The sequence below is a fragment of the Saimiri boliviensis genome, chromosome 16, assembly GCF_048565385.1.
Source record: "Saimiri boliviensis isolate mSaiBol1 chromosome 16, mSaiBol1.pri, whole genome shotgun sequence".
Taxonomy (NCBI): domain Eukaryota; kingdom Metazoa; phylum Chordata; class Mammalia; order Primates; family Cebidae; genus Saimiri; species Saimiri boliviensis.
This window is the reverse complement of record NC_133464.1, coordinates 38,806,564-38,814,846: the sequence shown is the minus strand read 5'-3', so window position 1 is coordinate 38,814,846 and position 8,283 is coordinate 38,806,564. Positions and strand designations below refer to the sequence as shown.

The 8,283-nt window shown below is 44.8% G+C and overlaps 1 long non-coding RNA gene across 1 annotated transcript in view; it reads left to right on the top strand.

Annotated features, from left to right (window-relative positions):
- The first annotated feature begins 1,091 nt into the window (after positions 1-1,091).
- Positions 1,092-8,283, top strand: part of LOC141581537 (uncharacterized) — a 62,719-nt gene continuing 55,527 nt past the window's right edge. The window contains exons 1-3 of the long non-coding RNA XR_012514234.1: positions 1,092-1,293; positions 3,701-3,932; positions 6,784-7,040. This is a non-coding gene — a long non-coding RNA (uncharacterized LOC141581537). The remainder of the gene's footprint in view (positions 1,294-3,700; positions 3,933-6,783; positions 7,041-8,283) is intronic.

The following is an 8,283-nucleotide window of genomic DNA, read 5'->3' as shown; positions in this document are numbered from 1 at the left end:
TCCTGCCTTGGCCTGCTAAAGTGCTAGGATTGCAGACATGAGCCACTGTGGCCAGCCCGGCAACCTGCGAGTTTCTTAATTGAGAAATGGGAAATGGCTAGAACCTACAAGGAATGTAATTCATTCCCTTCCTACTTGAAGAACCACAGCTTCAGGGAAGGAATGAGAGCATTGGTCTTAGGCATAATTGCTGTGATCATGAACATATGACATGAAATGTGAGCACTGGCAAAGACATCCTGTCAATTCACTTAATATATTTTTTGAGTGCCTTCAAGAAGGAGATACTGAAGGACATTCAGATCATGTTTTACAATCAGTATAGGAAAAGATTGGAAGTATTTTTAAACACTCCCCTCTCCTTTTTTTTTTGGACTTGGGGCGTAAGGAAGAAGGCATTTTTTATTTGAATGGCCAGGTGGTGAGTAGGGGAGGGAAGAGCTGTTTGATCAATAATGATTTATTAGTCCAGAGGCCAATACTACAGTCATTTCTTCGGGAAAAGTCTAACTGACGTCAATGACTTTGAACACGCATTCTGATTGCCTTTGCGTTCAGTCTTATCTCAGTTTCATCATACCACTAACCACCTCCTTTTACCTTCAAACAATGGCCTCACCAAGCCACTTCTGAGCAAGCCCCAGGCTTCCTTTCCTGGGGGAAAATTAAGGATTACCTCACTTTCCTGAAAACGTGTCCAACAGAAACAGAGCACTTCTTTCTATGAAAAGCAGACAGCAATATTAACATTTGCCAATTTAGTTGGTGATTTGTTCAATTCAAGGACCACAGAATGTTTGTAGTAGGGCTAAACGTGTAGCCGGGTAGTTTTGGGGGAGGCTGTTTTGCTCTTGTATATATTTTTAGCAAGTGAGAAATAGTGATCTTTCATATAAAACAGATGCGTGGTTTGCACAAAATTAACATGATTTGTCCTTTGCTAGGCAAAATGGAAGCGGTGAGTGGTGCAGTATTTCAACTAAAAGATATATTATAGAACATTAACATATCAAGTTAGAAGAATGTTCTTCGCAAGCAAAAATATTGATTCATTAAAAAACTTTTCAAAATAGAATTGTTCATAAGTTATTATTGCTGTTCCCATGAAAATATTTTCTGTTTAAATTCATAACAAACATTCTTAGGAGGCAAAATGTCTTTTCTATGTCCCATTTAACAATGTAATCACTTTGTTTTCAAAATCTCATTTTATTCCAGCTGGAAGATATATGATCTTGTTATACAAAACAATCACTTCATCTCTCCAGAACCTTATTATTGGAATATATGATTGTAAGTTTCTACAGAGGGTGGGAAGCATAACCTTTGTCTAGTTTAGATTACTTGCCATGCAGCTGAAACCTTGTCTTCAGAAAGAATATATAGAAATTATTTCAATAACGTTATAAACACAGCTTGTATGTTAGGACATTACAGCTATTTTTTTTTTTAAATACAAATTCCAAAGTCCCATCTGTAGAAATTCTGATTTGAAGTAAGTCGGAAATAGCACCAAAGAATCAGCATTTTTGTTTTTTTTCTTTTGAGAAAGGATCTCCCTCTGTCACCCAGGCTGGAGTGCAGTGGCATAATCTCAGCTCACTGCACCCTCTGTCTTCTGGGTTCAAGTGATTCTCCTGCTTCAGCCTCCTGAGTAGCTGGGACTACAGGTGCCCACCACCATGCCCAGCTAATTTTTTCATTTTTAGTAGAGATGGGGTTTCGCCATGTTGGCCAGGCTAGTCTCGAACTCCTGACCTCAGGTGACCTGCCCATTCAGCCTCCCAAAGTGCTGGGATTACAGCCATGAGCCACTGTGACTGGCCATTTACTTTTTTTTTGAGACGGAGTTTCGCTCTTGTTACCCAGGCTGGAGTGCAATGGCGCTATCTCGGCTCACCGCAACCTCTGCCTCCTGGGTTCAGGCAATTCTCCTGCCTCAGCCTCCTGAGTAGCTGGGATTACAGGGACACGCCACCACGCCCAGCTAATTTTTTGTATTTTTAGTAGAGACAGGGTTTCACCATGTTGACCAGGATGGTCTCGATCTCTTGACCTCGTGATCCACCCGCCTCGGCCTCCCAAAGTGCTGGGATTACAGGCTTGAGCCACCGCGCCCAGCCATTTACTTTTTATAATAGAAATGTGTTCGTTTGTATTATTCTGTGATGAGACTACTAAATACTATTATTCATAAGTGACCCATCCTAATTACACATGCTTAATAAAGAAATGGGAAAAGATAGAATGTGAGAGAAAATTGTGGGTGTGTGATTTGATAAGGGGAAGTGTCACGGACGTGTAGACACTGCAGCTTGAATATGTGACCTTTACAAGGTCACTTGACAGGTGGTTCTGTAATGTTCCCCAAGACTCTGGGGATCATCACACATGAACACCACTGACCCAAGCTCCTCCTGCCTCTGTGTCTTTGAGATGCTCTTCTCTCGGACTAAAACCCTTCTCTTTTTTCTCCCTTTCCTCTGCCTTCCTCTGACAAAATCCTAGTAATAGTTCAGATCTTGCATCACGCCTTCCCCTGAGGGCTCCCCTGAGCATCCCCTCCATCTAATCCCTGCTGTCGAGGCTGGGCTCCCTACTTCAGCTACCAGTACATGCAGAGCTGCTTCGTTTCTATCATCTACATGAAATTTACTACTGTTTATATTCTCCAAACAAGGACAAAGATTGGTTTGTCACACCAGATTCTATACCCAGCTCCTAACAGAACTGAGGAACAGTAGACAGTTGAATGCATTGAATGCACAGATCTTTGTTTTGTATAGAATTCCTCATGATCCCTTTGTTACCAGGCTATCAGATATTAATCAGCACTTATTGTTTAACTAGAAGATGGATAGTTTAGCCAGGCACGGTGGCTCCCGCCTGTAATCCCAGCACTTTGGGAGGCCGAGGCGGGTGGATCACGAGGTCAAGAGATCGAGACCATCCTGGTCAACATGGTGAAACCCCGTCTCTACTAAAAATACAAAAAATTAGCTGGGCATGGTGGCACGTGCCTGTAATCCCAGCTACTCAGGAGGCTGAGGCAGGAGAATTGCTTGAACCCAGGAGGCGGAGGTTGCAGTGAGCCGAGATAGCGCCATTGCACTCCAGCCTGGGTAACAAGAGCAAAACTCCGTCTCAAAAAAAAAAAAAAAAGAAGATGGATAGTTTAAAGAAGAAGAAAAAAACACACACTTTTTTTTCCTGATTATATCCTCTTAAACTTTTGGTTGATATATTTAATAAAGATTCTAGTTGTAAGTGGCAACTTTATTTATTTAATAAAGACTCTTAGGTTCCCACCTAACTGAGAAGTTAAAATCGTGAACTTGGGTGCAGCGGCTCATGGCTGTAATCTCAGCACGTTGGGAGGCTGAGGCAGGTGGATCACTTGAGGTCAGGAGTTTGAGACCAGCCTGGCTGACATGGTGAAACCTCATCTCTACCAACAGCAGAGATGGGGCATGGTGGCGTATACTTATAGTCCTGGTTACTTGGAAGGCTGAGGCAGAGAATCACTTGAATCCAGAAGGCAGAGGCTGTGAGCTAAGATTGCATCACTACACTCCAACCTGGGCAACAGAGCAAGACTCTGTCTCAAAAAAAAAAAAAAACCAGGAACTTGGCTTTGGGAATGAATGGATTCATATCATGCAATTATAAATTCATCTCTCTAATTCTTCTTTTGTCACAGTTATCTTCTACGTTGACTTTATTCTCAGGCAGAGAATGAAGAGCAGGCAACTTGAATTGTCTGTATAGAGGAATCCCAGAGAAAAAAAGAGAGCCTTTCCCCTAGGAATCCTGTGCAGCTTCTCGAGTTCCTGACTAGCCCTGTGTGGGTCACAAAGCCATACCAGGATCCATTTTTGCAGCCACAGTAGTGTAAAACTGGCCAATCTAGGAATCATGTTCACCTGGTGCAGGTAAGGAAGGATTCCTACAACAAAGACTAATTTGTTAGCTGAAAAATGAAGAAAGGCAATACGTGTAGGCAGACAAAAACCTTCGTGATTCTGTGCCAAGGAAATACGGGGCATCCTGGAGAATTGATCATCAGCATTGGTTCTGATCAGCCACCTTGACTTCACCTGCATGGTTTTTTTAGTAATGCATGGAAAGTAGTGAGGGAACACTTTAAACACTGCTTCTTTCATATACTGACTTATTCTACTACAAAATATTTACATTAAGATCTAAGGATACAAGAATGAACAGGATACACAACAGGCCCTCCCCTGATGGAACTTACATTCCATTGTGTGTGAGGTGGTGTGAGGGAGGTAGACAAAATTCAAAAAAAGAAACCAACAGATCATTAGAAATTGTAATAAATGCTGAGGGAGGCCAACTTGGGGTTAACTATCATTTCTATCAAGTGCTCTGTGTTCTCTCTTTTCTTTTTTCTTTTTTTTTTTTTTTGAGACAGAGTCTCTCTCTGTCATCCAGGCTGGAGTGCAATGGCATGGTCTCGGCTCACTGCAACCTCTGCTTCCCGGGTTCAAGCGATTCTCCTGTCTCAGCCTCTAGAGTAGCTGGGATTACAGGCACGCACCAGCATGCCTAGCTAAGTTTTGTATTCTTAGTAGAGATGGGGTTTCACCATGTTGGCCAGGATGGTCTTGATCTCCTGACCCATGATCTGCCTTCCTCGGCCTCCCAAAGTGCTGGGATTACAGGCGTGAGCCACCGCACCTGGCCTCAGTGTCCTCTTTTTAAAGAAGCTTACCCTATTTCTCCTATTTCAAATTACAGCTCACTCCATCCTGCCTCTCACATTTCCTCTTCTCCTCCCTTTTGTTCACAGCTCCTCTCACCTTCTTCTTCTTCTTCTTCTTTTTTTTTTTTTTAGGCAGAGTTTTGCTCTCATCTCCCAGGCTGGAGTGCAATGGCACAATCTTGGCTCACTGCAACCTCCGCCTCCTGGGTTTAAGTGATTCTCCGGCCTCAGCCTCCTGAGTAGCTGGGATTACAGGTGCCCACCACCACACCCAACTAATTTTTTGTATTTTTAGTAGAGATGGCGTTTCATCATGCTGGTCAGACTGGTCTCGAATTCCTGACCTCAGGTGATGCACCTGCCTCTGCCTCCCAAAGTGCTGGGATTACAGGCATGAGCCACTGTGCCCAGCCTGCTCCTTCGACTTTCTAATGTACCCTATAGTTTATTTATAATTTACACATCAAGTTTGCATTTTTTTTTTTTTTGAGACAGGTTCTTGCTCTGTCACCTAGGCTGGAGTGCAGTGGCATGATCACAGCTCACTGCAACCTTGAACTCCTGGGCTCAAGCAATCCTCCTGCCTCAGCATCCTGAATAACGGGGTATGTACCACCATGCCTGGCTAATTATTATTATTATTATTATTTTGTAGAGATGGGGTCTTGCTATATTGCCCAGGCTGGTCTTGAACTCCTGGACTCAAACAATCTTCCCACCTCAGCTTCTCAAAGTGTTAGGATTATAGGTGTGAGCTACTGCACCTGGCATTAAGTTTGCACTTTTTTAAAGTCATCCACCATCCCCCTCCATTAGACTGTAAACCCTATAAGGGCAGAATTTTTTTTCACCTGGTACAGACAAGAAAGGATTCCTGGAATAAAGAGACTGTCATTTTCACCTCTGTATCTTCCAGTGCTGCAGACATAGTAGGTGCTTAATAATGAATGAATGAATAAATGAAACAGAGAACAGAGGGGATAGGGATGAACTTTGGACATGGAAAACAGAGATGGCCTCCCTGAGGATGTGAGATTGTGGGACATCAATAGTGAGGAAGCATCCTTGAGATAATATGGAAGACAAATGCATGGAGTGCCTCCTGCTTCCAGTCCCTTGGGGACACCTTCCTTGTCCTCTCCCCAGGTCATGGCTGCGGTTACACACACTCAGTATCCTGTAGTTTTCCTCCTTAGTGCAGTGTAGGTACTTGGATAATTATTTTTAAATGTCTGCTTTGGCTAGGCACGGTGGCTCACACCTGTAATCCCAGCACTTTGGGGGACCGAGGTGGGCGGATTACATAAGGTCAGGAGTTGGAGACCAGTCTGACCAACATGGAGAAACCCCGTCTCTACTAAAAATACAGTATTAGCGGGTGTGGTGGCGCATGCCTGTAATCCCAGCTACTGGGGAGGCCGAGGCAGAAGAATTGCTTGAACCTGGGAGGCAAAGGTTGCGGTGAGCTGTGATCACACCATTTCACCCCAGCCTGGGGCAATAAGAGCAAAACTCCATAACAACAAAAAGTTTGTTTCTCCTAATACTATAATCCTCACAAGGATAAAAGACAAGGTACTTGGAGAATTCAAGAAATGAAACCATGACCGACGGGCTGCTGCTCCACTGTGTGGTGAGCAAGGGGTGAGGGGCATGGTAAAGCTGGAGAGAGATTCAGGGGCCAGATCAGCACAGAGTCTGTGGCTTGTGATAAGGAGTTGCAATGTTGATTCCAGTGTGATGAAAAGCCACACTGAATTGCATGGTTCTGAAAGCGAGGAAGCACAGGATCTGAGTTACGTTTTCACCTAGTGGTTCTTGAATCAGTCCAGAGCCATTTTCCCTACCCAAGCCACCTTCACTTCTCACTGGAATTAGGTGTAATGAGTTCTCCCTCATCCACCGGTGTCCCTCTGCAATCCTCTTCCCACACACCAGCACTAGAGGGTCAAGTCTGGAGACTGCTGGAATCTGGAAGGGCAGGGTAAAGCCCAGGCATTGTGAGCCCTGCAAGGGAGCCCAGGGATATCCGTCTCTCCCGCTGCTCTCGTCTGCAGGGCTCCGTCTCTCCGGCTCACCGCTCCGCAGCTGCGCTGGCCTTGCTGCAGCTGCTGGAACCTACCAGCCTGCTTCCTTCCTAGAACCTCCCACACGCTCCGCGCCTGCGTCCTCCACACACCTGCGAACTGCCTCCTTCTTCTTCCGGTTTGTAGAAACGTCACTTCCTGAGGGACACCTTCCTCACCCCCTCCCCAGGCCGTGACTGCGGCTGCACACACGCACAGCACCGTGCGCTCTTCCTGCTTAACGTTGAGTAAGTACTTGGATCATTATTTTTAAATGTCTCCTTCTCCCAACACCATAATCCCCACGGGGCCGGGACTGTGTCTTCTGATTCGCCGTCTAGCACTAAACTGATTCTCAGTGCTTCATAAATATTGATTGAGGGAGTAAATTAAATAGGACCGTTTAAGCAACACCCAATAGATTTGCCTTTTAGGCTAGGTGCGGTGGCTCAGTTCCAGCACTTTGGGATGCTGAGGCAGGAAGATCACTGGAGCTCAGGGGTTCGAGACCAGCTTGGGCATCATAGGGTGTTCCAGGTTTACTGCTTAAAACAAAAACAAACAAACAAACAAACAAACAAACAAACAAAAAAAAAACACAAAAAACTAGCCAGTGCTTGAGCCAGGGAGGTTGAGGCCGCAGTGAACCATGATTTCACCACTGGTCCAGCCTGGGTGACAGAGTGAGACCCTGTTTCAAAAAAATAAACAATTACAAAAAAGATTTGCCTTTTAGTTAGTTAACTCTAGACCTTTTATAGTCACACTCATTCAATCTTGTTCTTTCTGCCATTTTCCTTTAGCATTTTTTTCTTTCTTTTTCTTTTCTTTTCTTTTTTTTTTTTTTCAGTTGAGACAGAGTCTCACTCTGCCTCCCAAGCTACTGGAGTGCAGTGGCATGATCTCTGCTCACTGCAACCACCGCCTCTCAGGTTCAGGCAATTTTCCTGTCTCAGCCTCCCGACTAGCTGGGATTACAGGTGTGTGCCACTATACTCGGCTAGTTTTTGTATTTTTAGCAGACAGGGTTTCACCATGTTGGCCAAGCAGGTCTCAAACCCCTGACCTCAGGTGATCTGCCTGCCTCGTCCTCCCAACCTGCTGGGATTACAGGCCACCGCGCCCAGCCTAGCATTGTTATTTTCTGATTTATCTTGCTTTTTTTCTTTAATCTGGTCTAGTAGTCTTTCTTCATCCACTTCCCCCTCACCCCCCCACTACACAGAATGATAACGCAATGTCTTATGTGAGGACTTCTCAGGGCCACCTAAGTCTCCAAGAGGTGGCAGTGCTACCCTCACCTCTTCTTTTCTGCCTTGGGAACAGTGGTCCTCCTGTCACCAGCAGTCAGGTCAAGCCCTTCACCAGGTCTACCACTGCAGATCTTCTATTCCAGAATAGATAGATGGCTTTTTATTATTATTATTTGAGATGGAGTCTTGCTCTGTTGCCAGGCTGGAGTGCAGCGGTGCGATCTGGGATCACGGCAAC